Source organism: Rousettus aegyptiacus, unplaced genomic scaffold (assembly GCF_014176215.1).
Source record: "Rousettus aegyptiacus isolate mRouAeg1 unplaced genomic scaffold, mRouAeg1.p scaffold_m13_p_2, whole genome shotgun sequence".
NCBI classification, from domain to species: domain Eukaryota; kingdom Metazoa; phylum Chordata; class Mammalia; order Chiroptera; family Pteropodidae; genus Rousettus; species Rousettus aegyptiacus.
In genome coordinates this window covers 36,558,362-36,578,631 of record NW_023416295.1, presented here as the reverse complement: position 1 = coordinate 36,578,631, position 20,270 = coordinate 36,558,362, and the positions used below count along the sequence as shown (strand labels likewise).

Below are 20,270 nucleotides of genomic sequence, written 5' to 3'. Positions count from 1 at the left end.
TACTCTATGAATAAGAAATTATAGTCTAGAAAGCAGCTAAAATTTGAACCTTTCATTTTAAAGCCACTTCCAATTTATCTCCTTCAAACTATCAAATGTATATTAGAATTTAAAAGTTGGAAAGATATTTAGAAAAAATATTGTGTAATTCTCTTAATTTGCACAGGGAGATGACTGGCATACACAGATAGTGGAGACCTAGTCAATTAATTTTCTTTCATTTTGTGTTCTTTGCTATATGTCCTCATTAAGCAATTGAGGCATTATAAAAATTGATCTGGCACCACTTCACATAAAAAAGTTCAGGAAGAGAAACCCAGCTGTCAGATATAAGTAGGCATTTAGAACATTCAAACCTTGCTCTAAGGAACAGTGAGTCATATGAAATGCAATGTGCAAAGGAAGCTGACACATAAAAGGGCAGAACAACAATGATGAGTTCCCAAAGACATGCTAAGAGACAAGAATAATTATAGATGGTCTATTTTGGGGCCAAACACAATAATTTGGGAATTTAAAAATCAGAAGAAGGAATTCTGTCACTCAGCTTTGAATTTAAGATAAAATAGTTTAGTAGCCTTTGTTTTTCATTAATGCTATTATAGTTTATTAGGATAATATACGATTGAATTGTTAAGCACTTAGGAGTCTAAAAATAAGTTAGGACAGAAAATTTACTTTAATTTTGTAGAAAAGGGGGCTCTGCTATATAAGAATAATGCATAATTAATATCTAACATGGAACTATAATGCCAAATTTAAATAAGAAGACACCTTCAACTACAAAGCAATGTTTTTTGAAAGCGCCAATGCCCCTGAAGCTTTTAATTAATGCCAAGGATTTAAATTGAAACTGCTCTGCCAAAGAGTTCTAAAAATAGTATCTAGAGCAACTTAAATCTTTAAAAGAGCTCAACCCCCATTTTCCTGTTCCCTTATTTATAAATGATATCCTCTAATGTTTCAACTATGGGAAAGGTTCACAACCATTTATAGAAATATAATGGTGACTATGTGAATCAGAAAACAAAGACCTCTACAGAGGAAAGGAATTTAGTTCAAATGAACAACTGAGCACTATTATTTTATAACACGAAATATTATTTACTTTAACATATGCATAGAGTCATATACATAGTTATAGTTATAATAAGATTAGCCATAGAAATTACAGATATGTGTATACATATCTGCACATGCATGTGATGTTTGTGGCTAATATTACCAAATTACAAAATCTGATAGGACCTATTCGAGTTAATTTGACACTCCTAGTCCTCTGGCCAATGGAATAAAACATGGTTGCTAAATCCATACCTGTAGATCCCAAGGAAATGACTTTGTAAGTTTGACAGATGTCCGTAAGTCTATCTCTATCAGTATTTTGTTAGATTGCCTTTCAAAGTTTTTCTTTATTCAGAAGTTATTTGAAGTAAAGTTATATACCATTCTGTGAAATCTTTCTCAGTATTATTAACATGTTCATATTATCCTCTACTTCATTAGAAATCCAACATGTTACTTTCATTAGGTCATGAATGTTCTTTTGTAATATATGCAATACCTGAAAGTAGGACCATCCAGAGTTTTGACAGGTGGCAGCACAAGTGGTTGGTGTATCATGGTAGTACCCTGGATGACAAGAGAACATTCCTGTAAATTTAGTTAAAATGTTATTTATTAGTAGATAGCGGGATTTTACAGAATTTATAATTATATACTAGTGTGTGCTTTTTCTTGTTAAAACCATAAACATATTTATTTTAAATGTTGCATTTTATTGGGAAGTTTGGAGGAGATGTAACAGGAAATGTCACATTTAGGTTGCCACTATGTTAACCTGGAAGTAAACAAGGACTTTTGTTCTTGGAATCTTATTTTATAAGAGCAAGAATTGTAAGGGGTACGAACGTGGAGGAAGGGTCCCTGTAGTTCAAAATCTTAGCATTAGTAAGAGGTAGATGCCCTGCATGTTCAAGAGCAGGATAGTTCCTGGAAGAAGGGATGTCTTGGTTAAATGAATTTAAAGAGGAAATGACATGGTTGGTTTAAAGTACAGGAAGAGGGCCCACATGATCAAAGCGGAGTGAATGAGGGTGAAAGAGTGACAAAGACTTTGTCAAAAAGAAGGAACCCGAGGCTAGACTATGTTGATAATGATTTTTAACACTCCTTAAGTATAAGGCATTACTACAAGTGAGATTTGTCCACTGCCAAACAAAGACTTCATCTTTATAAATATGTTTTACGTGCATCTTTTCAGACTTGCACTAATGTTGAAAGCAAGATATAGCTTATCTTGGTTTGCATTTGCACAGTACTTGGACTCGCAGAACTTCAAAAATGTCTAAATTGCATGTGTAAATTATTTATCTTCATTAGCTCATATTAGAGTTTGAGATGCTTTTAATTAAACTTACCCTTATGAACTATCAGTTTGCTGCTGCTTCTGAACTATTGCCAAGGAGTTCTATGAAGTTAACAGGGATCTTTAAGTGAAAACTCAAAAGCTTTTAGAAAGTGGTGTTAAAAGCAATCTCTGCAATCAAACATTTTGTGAATCAAAAAAATGCTTTTAATTACTGTATAAAATTACTTTGTAAAATTTTACAAATTCATGTATTTTAATAATTTATTACATATTATTAGAAATTTTCTAGTATATGTTACAATTAGGATCATGATTTGGTCACATTAAAGAGATGTGTATTTTTACATCCACAGACACTCTGCATTATATTTAGAATCTGAATTTTCTACAAGCTATTTTGGAAGAAAAAAATCTCTTGTCGGTCTCAGTCTTTACTGGCATACATATGGACTTCAGAAGGTTCAAAGTTGAAGTTTATTTTGAGTATTTTCCTAACTTGCTAGAAAATGCTAGAAATAGGAATAACATGACATGTTGTTTTTTTTCCTACATGGTTCTAGAGATTTCATTTGTCATCACAGCTGAAAATTCGGTGAGAAAATCTTCCCAGCCTTTCAGTGATTTGGAATAATTAGAAAATAGACATGTCAATAGTTACTCTGGCTATCAGAAAATTGTTGAAGAGTTCATTTTGGTTAGTATGTGTTGCACATATGAATAAAATAATGTGTATATCACTGTGGTCTTTTACTTTCCTCTAAAAAATATCAGTATCTACATATAGATGAACACATCAAAAATAGATTAATATTCAAGAAAAGAGGATATGAGAAAAACATTATAAAGCCCTAATGAAAATAATAGAGATACTTAGGAAAAAAAACTAAAAAGAAAGCTAATTTTGTTCAAGTAGCACTGTTGGCTGAAGTGATTACACAGTAAAATCAAAATCAACAAAACCTTAAAAACACAGAAAAGAAATACAACAAATGAGAATACAGATAAACCTTGATATGATGTTGCCTTGGAGAAGCACAACAATTAAGCTAAAAGGGAAAAACTGCAAATCTAAGTCTATTTATTAAGAAGAAATAAGAACTTTCAAGATATATATTAGTCAAATTCAGCTGCTGGGTAAGGACATTCAAGTGACTTCCAAAATGAGGGATTGTCTAAAAGGCACAAACTGTGTTTACCATAGTAGACACTATCTCTTTCGTGAGATTTATAAGCTTAAGAAATTATTTTAAATATTTCAAAGATTATAAAAAAACACATAATACATGTCATTATACATTTGTTCAAACCTGTAGAATGTACACTACCAAGGGTGAACACTAATGTAAACTATGAATTTTGAATGATCATGAAGTGTCAATGTAAGTTCATCAGTTGTAACAAGTGTATGGCTCTGGAGTGGGGTGTTGATGAATGAGGAAGGCTGTGCATGCGTGGGAATAGTGGGGTGTGCATAGTACAGTTCAGTCTGCACAGGGACAATGGGGTGGGTGTGGGGACAGTGGGGTATGGGAAATCATTGTTTCTTGTGTTCTGTTTTACTGGGAACCAAAAACTGGTCTGAAAAATAGTCTGTATATATATTTCTAAAAGCACACATGTGCCTGAATGTAATTATTAATTTTCTTCTTCTTTATTTTATTTTTAATAAATTTATTTATTTAAATTAGTTTCAAGTATATAGTACATTAATTAAGACATCTATAATGTTCATAAAATGACCCCCCCAATTGCTCCCTCCCTTCCCTAGCCCTCCACTTATTAATGCTAACAACATTCCCTCTTCTCTTCCTCTTTATTTTTAAAGGAGATTTCAATGTGTATTTGATGGAATTTTTGAATAAAGGGAAATGGAAAGTTGGGGGTAGAATTCTGAGCATTATCAATCTGTGTCCCTGTTCATGATGAGGAATGCTATTCATACATTCCCAGTTCTAAAAGAGAACAAAACATATTCTCTCCTTTCCCTGGACCACCTAACCAAAAAGAGATCTTTCTCTCAAAAAATTATAAGCAAAAAGTGGCTTAATCATAATTCTACAAAATCATGTTAATGCTACCCAATTAGAAACAAATGTTTCAGAGGACAATTTTAATAAATTTTACACATAAGTCTGGCTTGATTCATAATCAGGGCAATGCAAATTAAAACCACAATGAGTAGAAAAAATTTTAAAGTCTTAATACAAAGTATCAGAAAGGATGTAATGGAAACCTCCTACAATGTTGGTGGAAACGAATTGGTAGAAGGGCTTTGAAATTCTAGGATCCTGAAGTCCCACTCAAAAGTATATTTTGTAAAGAAACTCAGACACATGTGTACCAGGAGATATGTTAAATATATATATATTTATATATATATATATATATATATATATATATATATAAATATATATATATATTCCATGTGCTTCATTGTTGTAACAGTAAAAGGGTGGAAGCAATCCAAATGTCTCTCAGCAGGAGAAAGGATGAATACATTGTGCTACATTCATTATGAAAAGCTGCAACAGTGAAAAGAACCACAGCTACACACATTAACAGGGGTGCATCTCCAAAACATAAGGCTGAATGAAAGAAGCGAGTCTAGAAGACTATATTCAGGATGATTCCATCTTCAAAAGAGTAAAAATAAAATAGCAAAACTAAATAATACACTGTTTAGAAATACATATGTGTATGGTAAGGCCATAAAGTAAAGCAAGGAAATGATTAGTACAAGTTTCCAATAATGATTTACTTCTGGAGATGTGTCTGTGACTTAATCAGGGAGGAACATGTTGGACAAGCAGGGTTCTAGGTACACATTTATTTATTTAAATAGTATATTCATGCTATATATTATCTATATGCATTAGATTTTTTAAAGTATACAAAGTTTTTTGGAACTGTATGAAGAATATTATTCCTTACTCTGGAATCATATTTGTTGTGTATTTATGAATCAAAATATCAAAATGCAGTGTATTTGGGATAGGTCAGCATGGTTGGGTGGGAGATGAAGCTGCCCTACACAAAACAATCCAGTTTGAAAGTTTACTTACTTTTGTTAGAATATTAAGATTAGATCTCTTTTAAGATTTCACAGTTAAATCATAGTCATATGTACAATTATAAACTCTTAAAATTTTACAAATATTGTTTAGGTGTGTAAATTCTATTTGACATAGGTTATTTTCCTAGTTATATGGAGGAAATTGTGGAACACCGATGATGAACAACCTGTGAATCAATGTGTGTGTGTGTGTGAGTGTGTGTGTGTGTGAGAGAGAGAGAGAGAGAGAGAGACAGAGACAGAGAGAGAGACAGAGAGAGAGAGACAGAGAGAATTTACCCCTGAATCCAATAAAATAGGAGTCAATAAAGTTATATCTTATTTTTTCACCAAGTTCCTAAGATTTAAGTTAGGATGAGTCAGACGTGGAAAATGTGACCCCAAATCATAAAACTAATAATTCTCAAAGCCAGAATTAGAGAAGAAAGTAATATTTATGTCCTGTTATTTATTTACAGTTCTGTGTGAATTTGTGCTTATTATTTAACTATTTAGAAAATCACTTGATTTAAACATATACCTATTCGTTCCTTTATTTTGTTATTGTAAATTTGAGCTTAATCATGTCATTATGTCTTATTTTCATAACATCCAGAGTTCAGTCAAGAGACAGCTGTCTTCAGGGTACACGTGGACCATTACAGTATCACCTCCCTCTGTATGCTGAGCAGCCTTTGACTGATTTAGTATATTTAAAAGGAGCAAAGGGATTTGCATTTCACCAAATAGCTCTGCTGCCTTAAATGTGGTATGATCAGTGTAGCCCAATTTCTGGGCTACATTTAAAGAAACTGTACTAGAGAAAGACTTGCCAGTACATCAGACTCTATGAACTCTTTACTCTAAAGTTATTATCTTGACAAATTGGGTCCAAACCTTAGTGCGTGATAACTATCCAGGAGGTGGTGTTTGCTTCTCACAACTTCTTCATAAACTCTCTTCACCTCTTATCAGAAGGAATAACCCATTGGCTTAGCACTCAACCCCATTCCCCAAACAGAAGGGCAGATAAAGTTTTCCTATCCCACATGTTAGGCTGAGCAGCTGGAAGGCATTTGCATACTAACTTGTAGTCCATGTCCCTGGAGCCAAAGTATCTCCACATCTTAATTGCTGCAGTTCAGTGTAAGGTTTTTATTTCCTAGCCTTTCTGGCAATAAAATATGTCTTGTTGGACCATTTATCATCTTTTGTAGCCTCTCCTTTCATCTTTCCTCTCCTTTCCTCTCTTTATTTTGTTCACCCCCTCCCTTTTTTTTTTTTTTTTCCTGGTTTCTTTTACTTTCAAATCCCATTCCTCACTCTGGTTTTATATCAGTCTTTTTACTCAGTAAGCAACAATTACATTTCTTATAGTTAAATGTGTTCCCTAGATGGGAATTATTCTGAATGTTCTCTGTTCTCTGTTTTCCTGATTGGTCTCAACTCCATAAGCTTGTTCCTTTTATTTCTAGTTTCATCAACTTCTGGGTGAATCTCCAAAACATTCATCTTGCCATTTACCAAGATTCTGTCACCAGATCTGTAATAAAACGAGGTATTCTGACTTTATCCCAAGGGAGAAAAGTTTAGGGTATGTAAAAAATTTTAATTATATGTTTAAAAATATGCAATTAAAAGATATTATACATGTAAACACAGAGAACATATCTGCCCTTTTAGAAACAAAGTGAGGACCTAGTTAGTAAGAGGAATTAGTAAAATAGAACTAATCAGAGAATTGTTAATAACATTAATTTCTAGGTATCACGAATTACAAAATTCATCTATGGTCATATTTTATGTTGTAAACTAGCCAGCTAGTTACGTCTCTGATGAACCCTATCAATCTCTTGGAATAGAGACAGTTAACATAGTCTCTATTCATATAAGAGCTGAAGAACTACTAAAACAGATATGAATTTTATTCTATACCCTTAAATTCATTATGCAATGGAGAGTCAATTGTAATAATAACTAACTAGTGAAACTTTTTTAAGTTGACAGGAATTTTTTAATACTTAATTTAGTATCAGGCCTTTATTCAGACTTCAGGCTTTTTCATCCTGCAAGTAGCATTCTACTAGAAAAGGCTCTCAAGAATATGTGGTGCTTCTGCTGAATGTAGATGAGAGTAAACAAATATTTTGGCATTGCCTTTTTCTGAATGGAACTACTGGGAGTAACTGTTTTGTCACTGTTGGTGTTAATACTAGCTTGAGAAGTGTGAAGTGTCTCTGTTCATATGAGAAATTAGTCATTTTTGCACTCCACTTTTAGTGCAAAGTACTTAAATTTAAAATTCTGTCAAGGCTTTTATTATGTAAACTTTGAGGGCCTTTTCCAGCACTTTTGCAAGCCCATCTAGATTAGATATTTTTACTCTTTAGTCTTTTTAAAATTATTATTAGTTTCAGCTTTATTTTATTTTAAGCTACTTGGGACAAAGAAAATGTGAATATTCGGTACCATGTTATATATAAATATACAAAAAATAAATGTAGACTAATTCTTAAAATAAAATACGGTTTTTGTTAGGGTATTATTATCATTTGAGTTTTGTAATAGTGACTTTATTGTAAGTATACTATTCAATAATGACCACATCAAATAAATTCCATATGTTAAAGAAGCTAGTCTATAATTTACTTTTATGTTTTGAGCAATACTTCATTTAGGACAGAGAGTTGTTTAATCCAACTAGTTTGTTGCTTACGGCTGAAAACCCAGTCAGCATGTTAATATGTAATATGTTGAAGGACAATAGAATTACAACTTTGACACATTTTATATACATACTTTCTTAAATACAATGGACCTATTTTAAGAATTAGTTTTTTTCTCAATGGAAAATTTTGTTTCCCTGAATGATATATATATATATCTGGGCTCAGAAGGAAAAAAAAAATGTAAATCAACTATGATATTTCTAGGTGAATAAATAATTAGCACTCTGTTTTAAAAGTAGATGAAGTAAGCCATATGAGTCTCAGACATATTGAGAATCTAAATTAGAAAAGAAAAATATTGTTATGACTTGTGATTTATGTCAGTTTGGAAGAAATATTTTGTGAAACTCCATCATGAGTCTCTCAAATCTCATGATTTTATTTAATGTCAAATATATGTTTCAATTTATAAGATAGTCCTTTGGCTTTAAGTATGAAAAACTTCTCAAACTATACAGTGATGAAAGACTTTACACAGTTGGCATTATCTTTAGAATTATCATTAAATATTTATAAACCAACACTTTAAAAAGCTTGAGAAATTATAGATTACCAAACATGTACTTCATCACTTAACAAACAGTTGTATAATTTTTTGCCAATCATACAGAATTTGTCTTCTACCATATTGGTTTTTTTTTTACAAGATTTATTTACTTTCTTTCAATTTCACTACTAAGTTTTCTTGTTTTTTTCTCCTTCTATAGTCTTTTTAGTGCTATTGTCCAAAAAGGCAATAAGGAGGAATAAGGCTTTTGTTGGGAGACAACAGTTGGCAAGTCTGCCAGGTTCAACAAGAAATTCTGCCAATTTTAGCGGTTGTTTAGCCATTTGGGAAAATGCTTCAACATTTTATGTTAAAATACTGAGCAACCTTCTCATTTACCGTAGTTTGAAAGGTCACTCCTTGGAATTCAGTGAAACCTGAACACTAAGTACATTACAGAAGACATCTTTACTAATTTATTTTCCTTTACAAAAAAACAGTGAAGAGATAAATATTAGGTTGACCTAAGGATAATAAAATGGTAATTAGTTTCTGAATGTTTTCTCTTTGGCAACGTGTTTCTAACATCTTCAGCAATTCAGCTCTAGCATGTATTGCGTACTGCATAGAAAATCGCATGAAGCCACTATGCAGTTTTCTATGGATACTAATGTAAAGACACATATTCATTCATTTAATCATTTATTAAGCAAATTTTAAGCACTTACCATGTGCAGACATTTATCTAGGTGCTTAGTATATATTAGTGATATGGACAGAAAACAAACCATAACATAAAAGATATGTCAATTATAGTAGATGGTTTGTTGCAAGGTGATTGGTATTATAGGAAAAAGCTAGCACAAACTAAATGAGATGAGTATGGGCAAGAAGATTGTGATGATATAGGTGTAAGTTTTGAAAAAAATGATTAAGATAAGCACCATAAAAGTTTGTATCTGAGCAAAGACTACAAGAAGGTGATGGACTTGGGCATATGGATATCTGAGAGAAGAACACTCACTCTATCCTTATTTGAAAAAAAAAAACCACAGATAATTTTTAATCCTTTTAGATAATGTGTGTTCCTTCCTTTAAATTTATGTCAATTGATATCAAAAGTACTAGAAAAAAAATAAACTTGTCTGGAGGTGGAAGACTCAACAAAAGGAAGAAAGGCACTAAAATCTGTTCTCCAGGAACTGTAGGCTCACAAATAAGAAAGATTAGTCTTTTTTTTTTTTTCATATTTAGGCACTAGAATGATGGATACGTGATGAAGAGTAGAGAAAAGGAGACATGATAAACTTAGAAAGTTACTCAGTTAATTCATTTAAATAAAAATTTCCTCATTAATTTCTACTATAATCTTATGACAATAAAGTAATATATACAATCTTTGTTGTTTATTACAATTTAATTTAATTTCAAAGACATTCAAATTGAAACTGGTATATGGTGATAGCTCTTTAGATAGAAAAGTTATATGTTGTAGTTTATATGTTGTATTTACAGGCTGTTTTCCTTCCATGATTATAACATTATGAATTATGTCTGGAAGAAATACATAGACCAGGATATAGGACAATCCTTAAAGTCTGAACAATTTTGAGTAATTAGGAACAAAGTGTTGCCTAAGTGTAACAATCTAACCTTTTTTTTAAAGCACATACTATTTCAAGACCTACATCATAGACTTATTAAAATCCACTAAAGAGACATTGAACTGGAGTCTAAGTTAAGAATCCACTGCATATATTTAGCATTTTTTAGGCTTCTACCTTCAGAAGCTACATGAAATGTTATAAGTTTTGAACACGTAAGCTTTTATTGTACATATGGTACTAGAATTGAGGTAGGTGAAAACTTAAAATCCTGAATACATACACTTTTATGGTACCGGAGTCGTGACAGCTGAGAACTCAGTAAACAAACTTAGCTTTCAGGATTACTTTGAAAAATTACATAATTGATGAATTTTTAAAAGATGTTTGAGTTATATAAAAAGTCAAATACAAATGCTGTTAATTTTGTTATATTTATTTTCAAGGAAGTAGGCCGGAATCTGGTTCGTCAAATTGGACATATTAATTTTATGATCAAAAAGACTTTATGTCTTTTCTAATAATTTTTGAGCTGATAATATAGAATACAGAACAGGAAATCCTTTTGGAAAATCTATAATTAAGAAAGTTAACTATTGTTAGAAATTCGATTAATAAAAATGTTAAACAATATTTAGGAAAATAATTTAATGATATCACCCCTATCAGTTTGTTTTAGACCTTAATACTTGCTCACATTTCATTTGAAAGCCTTCTTAAATTAATGAAACCAAACATTCTTCAATGTTTTTTTCTTAAGAATATCACTTTCTTTAACTACATATTTTTTTTTCTTAAAATTGAACAATTTCTGATACATAGGCATGAAATTTGCAATGAATTTAGATGTCAGGGAATCTTTATTAAATTATGACAGGCCAAAGTTATAGCAGAAGCAGTTGAAAAGATGGCATTTCAGAATATTTGAACGAAAGCACATAAAATTGTGACCTAAGTGAATCTGCTAGATTTTTCTTTATTTCATGTTTTTTTCTGTTTTATCTACAATTCAAGGTTTCCAAATATAATAAATATTCATAAAAATATCTGATTTATCAGGTTTTGTAATTTTTGAAGACACTTTAGTGAAAGCACTCAGTCTTGATCTCATGACAAGAAGAAAAATCAAGTAGCAGCCAGCAGTATAAAATAAGAGTACACTTTGATTGGCACTGTCTTACCCTGCACTGAGGTGGGGCTGATGTTGTCCAGAGCAGGGTCCTGTCCTGCTTACCTTTATCACCAGTTTAGGGTTTGCGCATCTTGAGCACATGCTAAACTGAGGGTCATGCTGTTTAACCCTAGCACCCACTAATAGCAATAATGGCAGAGTTGTATGAATCAAGATACAACTGTTCTCTGACAGGATTAAATTCTCATGTGAACAGAAATTTCCCCAAATAAAATATACTACAGTGACGCCAGATTTTGATTTGGTAGAAGGAAGAGCAATTCTGGAAGGTCCTTTGTGGATTACGCAGTGGAAAATGTACTACTTTGACCACCTGAGGCCAGAAAGGAGTTCCTGTGAGTGTGGTTTGGAGGAAGGTGAGGGTGAGGACTGGTGGGTGAGGGGATTTAGTGGGAAGAGAAGAGTACAAAAAGGGAAGTGGGAAATGACCAACTGCAGATTCTACTTCTATGTAGTTTTTCCCCAGGGCTCTGCAGTGTTGCCCTCTGGTTGATGAAAATAATTTTATAGGCCTTTGTTTCTGATATCTATGTCTGTTATTTGAGTTCAAATACTTATCAAAGTATCTGAGGTAGCTGAAAAATAAATACATATAACTTACCTCGTTCTAAAAGGAATAACAGTTATTGAAATTAATTAGCACAGGTTCGTAAATGAGAGCCTAGGAACTCTTAATGGATCCATTAAAAAGGGAGATCCCATGAAACTTATGCAGCTATATGCAAATGTGACTCTGTAAATGCAAAATAGTGTTTATTTTTCTGGAGAAAGAGTTTATAGTTTTCATTACATTCCAAGTGTGGGCCCTACTTCCTAAAATGTTCAAAACCAAAATTTTAGAATCAATTATCTTAAACCAAAACCTAAATGGGTGTTTACCATCTTGTTGTATGGGTACTCTTTTATCATATTTTCGAAATATAATAAGTAAGAAAATATAAGTATCTACCATTAGGCAGTAGTAAGAAGTCTTTATAATAAAGACATTTTTGCAAAAACAAAGCAGCCACTAAAATTTTGGTACCCTACAAATTGAGTTTAATTTGATCATTTTTAATGTTCCTTTAATTTTGAGGTTCTGCAGCTGTTATAGTAGTTAAAACTAAAAATTTCTAGACATATCTAAATTTCTCTTTAATGTACTGTGTTCTACAAATTTCAAATAAACAACATAAATAAGCCTACTGTTATTATCTTGTGTTAAAAAATGAATTTATATTTGATAGATCATTATCCTTATTCAACTTTGTACAGTATCAGTAATAAAGGGTCTAATATGTAATATATTCAATAGTACAATAAATAGGATTTAGAGTCATGGTAGACATAAGTTAAAATTAGAGCTCTGTCAATGAAATTATTTGACTTTGGCACATCATGAACTTCATTAATTTCATATGTAAAAATATAAAAAAATAATTTATGTTTAATATACCTTTTTAAATTGGCAGTATGAAAATAGTTTTTAGATGCTCAAGTTCTATAGAAATGGTGATTAACAATTCCAGTTTTATTAGAATCTGGTATATATTGCATGATGGTAAAAGTATGATCACTCTAAAAGCTTTAGTTACAGACCACACTTGTTCACTCTCCTTGTCTTATGAACAGATTGTATTCTAATTGTCTGTCTGTACACTGATTGTGGAATGAGCTTTTGCATAGAAGCAAGTCGTGTCCTCAACCCTGTTCATAAAAGATTTATAATAAGCACTAAAATTTGTTGAATACCAAGTGCCAAGCATTGTGCCAAATATTTCCCATGTATTATTTTATGAATTTCTCACAAAACCTTATAAAGCATTCTGATTATCACTACCATTTTGTAGGTGAGAAAGGGGAACTAATAAGTGGTGAATTTAGGGTTCATATGTGGATGACCTGAATCCAAAGTCATTAAGATGCACTTTGGTAATATAGTTTATACTTTTAATTGCTTTTTCCTTTTTAGTTTTTAGTTTTGTTTTGTTTTGTTTTGTTTTTTCTTTTTTTGCAATTGATAAGAAAGAAATGGGAAACAAAAACAAAGAAATTCTTGCTGAGCACATAAACTCCTGGACTAACCTGGGAACCTGAGATTATTTACTTTATCATTGTTTCAATACAATGGCACTTTCCGTACTTTAACCTAGGGATCTGGGAAGAGCATCCATTCACACTAGGGATGACTAGATACTGGAAAGGGAAGTGGGTGCTTAGGAGCATGAGCTCTGGAGCCAGATGGCTAAGATTCAAGTCCTGGCTCTGTCACTTGGTAGCTATATGACCTTGGCATATTACTTAAGATCTCTGTGCCTTAGTTTGGAGTCTCTCAACTGTAAAGATAATGATAATAACTCCTATGCTTTGGGGAAGCTTAAATCAGATTATATATGAGTAATCAATAATGTACATGGCACTTGGCAAACCTTCAAAGAAATAAGCTAAATAATTGCAGCAGCAGCAAGTCACCCTTTAAAAAGGGGTTCTCTTGTATGAGTAAGTGTGGAAGTTTCACCTACTTCTGACTTTAGGAGAGAGAGCTTGAGTAGGGAAGACAAACTCTCCTGTTTGAGGTAAAAAAAAAAAAAAAGTTATTTGTCCCTCAGATATATTAAGATATATAAGTCCAATAATGCACCCTTCATCTAATAATGTAAGGCCCAGTGGATAAATCTGAGGATAAATATGTATATCCAAATAAATCTGACAAATGCTCAGATATTTTAGTTTGTTTACTGAGAGTTTAAGAAAACTGTGTTTAACACATTTAAAATGTAGCAATGTCTTTACTGCATATGACATGAGTTCTGTCTAAAGTGTACTCCATTGCTTCAAATAATTATACTTAAATTTCTATAACAAAAATGTATCAGTTATATTTTTTGCCTTGGCTAATGAAGTATATTGGCATGTTTTTAAAGAAGATTTAAAACAAAAAATTTTCATTGAAAGTAAATTTTTAAAGAAGATATATGTATATTGATTAATAAAACATTTAAACCTGTTACTCTGATATTAGGTTTCCATTATCTAAGTAAAAACAGGTCCCTTATTTTACCTCACATTTGAAAATAACAATAGAATTAACCCCCGCCAAAAAAAATCAGTTTTCTATTGATGACTTTCTCTTCTCATAGTTTTAATCCTCCTCGTTTTCTATTATATTATTTGTTTTTCTCTAATACTTACCAGAGTTTTAATTTGCCCTTCAAATTATCTTACAAAGGGAGGCAAAATTGAGGTTTATGCATAAAATATCTGCATAACAATGGATCTCAGTTTAATTAATGGATATGGGTTCACATTAATAGTCATTTGTAAAATTTATGAAATCAGTACTTGGATAGGAGACCAATTTATCTTAGTTTTGATTGATATAACTAAGCCTGTGTGCTCATGAATATGCTAATCATCTTCAACGTGACTAAACAATAAGGAGAGAGGCACTCATAAGCAATCTAGTTGCTGTTTAACTATATGATTGCTACTGAACACACCAAATGATATGCTCAGGGGTCACTATGGTTTCATGAGAAACCCAATTGAGCTCAGGTGAACCTAGAACTAATAGAGAAATAGCTAGTTTTATATAAAAGTTTATGCTATATTAACTTTTAAATTAAAAAAATGTTTCATGTTAAGGGGAATAAGATTTCTCTGAAAATTAGGCTTCATATAACTACCTCCATAAGGTATAGAGCTACAGCCTCAATACTATAGACGTTATTGATTTATTTAGATTTGTGTTGGGTTGATTTCAGATCTTTGTCCTTTTCATTGTGGTAAGGTAAAAAACTTAATGTACTTTAATTTAAAATCATGAAGGAATAAGATGATAACCTTTGTTTTATATTTTAAAAATGAATACACTGTTGTGAGAAAACAATAACATATTGGTGGGTTAGTTTTGCATAATACTGTCTCTTTCAAATAAACAAAATAAATTAAGGAAAAAAGGAAGAAACATGTTCTAGAAAAATATTTGCAACTTATCGTCTGATAATTCTAGTAACATAAACATGGAATTTAACTCAGTTCACTACCAGTGACTCTATTTTATTTTTTTAATAACAGAAAGTAAGGCTTGTGTTTTAAAAAAATTAAATTCATTTCTTCTTTCTTCATATAACTCATTAAATTTAAAAAAATAAATTAATTTGATTTTCAGATTTCTCAAATATGGGAAAATTCAGGGATTATTTGATCTAATCTGATTTCATAAACAATATTATAATCCTAATTAGATATAAAAATTGTCTGGTTTTATTAAGGGCTTTTCTGTTTAAATTGGATAATTTAAATTGGATAAATTGGAATGTATAAAAATATATTTTCTATTATATAAATGGATTTGTTGATTTAATTGTCACATATCTACTTTTTAAGTTTTTTTCCTAAATCACTCTATCTCAATATTTATATTCCACATTTTACGATTAAATGTATTTTACTTATTATTTCTTTGGTTTTATACTTTAAACTAAGACTATATATCTTTAAAATTATAAACCAACTTATAAGTAGCTAAACTAAAATTAAAGTGTGAAAACTATATAGATAATTTTAGTTGCATAATTTCATCCTATTGATGAAAGCATTTGGTCAAGAATGGTTGTCTATGTTGGCTAAATAGAAAAATGACTGAGATATCTGGTTAGTATGCAGACTTGATCTTCTATTTCTGATAAATTTTTATTTTCCACCTAATTGCATCAGAATATTTTCTGACATTAAATGGAAGGACTTCTTGAAATTATTTAATGGTGCAGCATGGTGGAAGTACTTTGGTAGAAAAGAGAGCTTCCCTGAGAGATTGCAAACATTTAGAGTTCACGGATGGACTTCAAAACCAGACACAAACAAATGTTTCACATAGCTATGTACTGATTTTCCATTTTAAGTGTGTTCTCTGACAGTCTGATTTAGTCAAGAAGAGGTGCTACAAACTTGACTCTCGGAGCATCTTTCTTTAACACCATCACAATGAACAGTATACATTTATGAGTTAAAAGTTTCTCTGAATCCTAAACAAAGATAAGGAATAAAGCCAAAGACTTCAAACAATATTCTTGAAATATATTTGTTTTCTGAAAAGTGACACCGCAAACATTATATCTCTAAAAACAATTATTTTTTTCAAATTGCATTCAAAGTCATACAGAGTATGACTTTTGCCTAGTGAATTTATATTTTGATCTTTTAAAAATTATTTTGCTAATTTTATAGGAAATTCTAAGATAATACTTAAAAATTTGGTTACTGTCGAATTTTAACCATGTAGATAAAAATTGAAAATAATATATTGTTATAATTTGATCTGAGTTAGAAATATATAATAATAATATTAATTAAAGTCTTGTGAGGTTTTTTATGCTTATTAAAGAAATTTTCCACATAACATAAAACATATAAGGTAAACTTTTTGTCATAATATTATTTTGAATTTTTTACTGAATTCAAACTTCTGTTATGCATGAAAAAATAATGGTAAAATACACCTGAATGTAGAAGTTCTCATAAGTAGGCTAGGATGTTGACTCCATTTAAACCTCATCACCAGTTAGTAAAGTACATATACCTTGGTTATTCTTCAATATAATATTTTAAATTACAGACCCAGTTTTAATTTCTTTTTATTTTTGTTATTCTATTTTTCAAAGTAAATGGTTTTAATATATTCTAAAAAATTACATATTTTAACTAATAAAATAACATTTTAGTATGTGCTAGATATATTTCTTTTTCAGAAATATATCTAGCACTTGTAGCAATAACCAAAGCATATTTCTGAAAGATGATTGAATACTGTGGCTCACATTTTTCACATAATTTCTCAATTCTATGTAAATATTTTACATCTTTAGAACTAGCCTTAGACTCTGTGCATTGATTTTATGATGCTACAAGGGAATATCATCTAAAAAAAAAATTAATTCTTTATGGCTGAAAGCATGCATTGATGCTCTGACATTCTCTTTTCATTAAAAAAAGCAAACACCAGAATATAATAGTATGAATTTTTATTTCAAACTTTCAAACATTTGAAATGTTAATTCAGACATTATTACCTCAAATAATAACTTCCGCCTAATGACTCTCAATATTCATTGGCTAGTGTTTTTCAATAGTATTTTAAAAAATAAAGATGATAATCCATACTATTAATAGTTATAAAAATTTAATTAAAATTTGCAAGAAAATTATAGGGTTTTGATTAGCAATTAAATAAAAATTAGAGAAGTTTGGGGAGTTTCTTATTATAAAACATGATGTTAATTAATATCTCTTAAAATAATCTAAATTAAAAATAATGCTATTTTAATTTTAGTTAATAACCCAAGGCATTTAATTAGGCATTTAATATATTCTTTCCATTTCCTGTAATTATCTAATGGCAATTTACAAGGTCACATTCTAAAAACACTTTTTCCATTTCTACCCATGTGCCTGGGAATTTAATATGATTAATAATAGAAAAGAGGTGGAAAATCAGCCACAGTATTTTTAAAGAATCACAAAAATAAGACTTAATTTAAGAAAGTATTTGGAGAAATTTTGGGGGAAAAATGAATAGGAAATTATCAAGGTGTTACTCGGAATGAGTTTGTAGTCAATCCACTGTTAATGTGCTGGATTATGTGTGATTAGTACAGGATTTCTCCACTGAAGGACATTTTTCAGAGTATAATTTCACTTAGGTAAGAAAATATATGCAAATTATGTCAACCAATATACTTGAACCCATCTGACATCTATTTTTTTCTTAGCAACAAAGTTATATCTCTATACCAACAATTTATGAAGTAGACAATAGTTTTTTAGTGTCCAGGACAGTCTGTACTGTTGAAAGAAGCATTCATTAACAGATGTTTCATCTCTACATTTCAGTAAATTTTATCCTAAAAATTCTTTCTTTCAAAATATACACTTTAATTTCTCTGTGTAATAATCTGACACACTCATTTGGGAAAACTTTGTACTTTTCTTTATCGACGGTTATCTCAATATCACATCATTCCCTTAAAACATTGCAGAGGGATACCAGACAAATTGAAATAACACAGAGATTTGAAATTAGAGTTAATATAGAAATCTCAATATATTATCACATCTAGTTGTTTCTTTCCCTTTATAACCAACTCCATTATCCTATACTGCGGAAACAGTTCAGAGTTAGCAAAAGAGATGTTTAAACACATCTGGCAACAACGAACAATGAAAATTCCATTAGTTCAATAGTTAGAGATAAACAGAGGTGAAAGACAAATAGAAGACAAATATAATAAATCCAAAATGATTACTTTTCTTTATGTACTCCATTGCGTTCAACTACAGAGTGAGACTCTGTGACCCCATAAGCAGTAATTCTTTCACCTCTTTCGTGGAATACTGATTATATGAAAGTTTAAAGAGCCTTCCTTCCCAGGGAGAAAAATGTTTTCCAGCTGTCAAAACTCAAGCTTAGCTAATGGTAGAGCTAATTTTAAAAGGTATTGTTTCCTGATTAAGATATTTGTTCAGCAGTACGCCTTTTAATCCATTTAGATTTGTATTACTTGCTAGATTTATTTTCTAGACTATCACTTTACATAATATTGTCTAGTAGTAAAAGATTTTGTATATATTTTGGGGTAATCTACTGTGTAGCTCCTCTAATGTGAAATAAATGAGGATATATTTCAAGATTATTTAAATGTCGCTAAACTCTGTAGTAGAAACATGGTCAAACTGCATGAGAATACTACTCAGAATAAATATATTTATTTTAAATAATGCACTTACCCAGCACAGCTCCTAAGGAAATTCTTGGTGACTTATTCTTAGGGTGGAATTTGATTTTCTAAGATTCCGGCAGAAGAGATTTACCCCCTGGCAAAGTGGGGAAGAGTTTAAGCCTTGCAATGTGATCCTGTAGGCAGGGTGAGGTCCAGTTAGCAGAGCTTGATGATCCTTAAGCAGGAGGTGACACTCTGCTGGAGAGAAAGGATTGTTCTGAGCAGATTGGAAGTGTTGTCACATTGTATGTGCTCAGCAGCAGAAGGGAAACATCAGAGCTTCCTGTTACATCACTCTGACCCCGCCTGCAGTTAGTGTTAAGTTACTTTCTTTCTCAAATAGCATACCCTAGGAAAGCAGCACTCCTTTCTTATTCTGAGACAGGAGCAAGAAGCAGCCTGAACAGACAGATCATATGCTGTATAAATACATTGTTAGCAACAAACGCTGGCTGGATTTCACCTTGACTGAGTTCTGTTAGAACTTGCCAGACAGAGCTGCCTGTGACTTGAAGGAAATCTGAATACAATATTCTGTTCAAAGAATTAAAGGAGTTAGGGGAGTGTGTGTGTGTGTGTGTGTGTGTGTGTGTTGAATCATACTTTACAAAGTATCCAAGGAAATTTTTTATTGAACATATCTTTCTTCATAAATTAACATAGAAAAATAATAAATGTATCCATCATAGTTAATTATGTGATACAACTCATTAATTTAGAGCCCTAATAAATCAGAGCTATTCTCTGACCAGTTTTCCGGGGAATAATGAAATTGTTCATGACATTAGTATATATTTCTCATAAACAAAATCATTGTGTGTGTACTATACACATATAGAATTATTTTTCATTGTATATAACTATATATTAGAGGAAAAAACGTTTTGAGAGCATATTCATTAATTTAAAATATTTGTACATATTTGTAAATATTTGACTTAATTATGATCTATTAATAAGTAATTTATACATATTTATTCCTCAAAATGGCCTTAACAAAAATACATATAATTACTTAACATAGTATTATATAGCAATTTAAAATATGAAACATACATTAATTTCTTAAAGTTTTACC

The 20,270-nt window shown here is 31.0% G+C and overlaps 1 protein-coding gene across 3 annotated transcripts in view; it reads right to left on the bottom strand.

Annotated features, from left to right (window-relative positions):
- CALCRL (calcitonin receptor like receptor) overlaps window positions 1-19,446 on the bottom strand; it is an 89,390-nt gene extending 69,944 nt beyond the window's left edge. The window contains exons 1-2 of one of the 3 annotated variants that reach the window (XM_016150744.2): window positions 19,200-19,446; window positions 1,565-1,653 (exon numbers count right to left, since the gene is read on the bottom strand). The gene's annotated coding sequence lies outside the window, so the exon portion shown is untranslated. The remainder of the gene's footprint in view (window positions 1-1,564; window positions 1,654-19,199) is intronic. The other 2 variants (XM_016150664.2, XM_016150814.2) reach the window with 2 other exon arrangements.
- Between the last annotated feature and the right edge of the window lie 824 nt (window positions 19,447-20,270).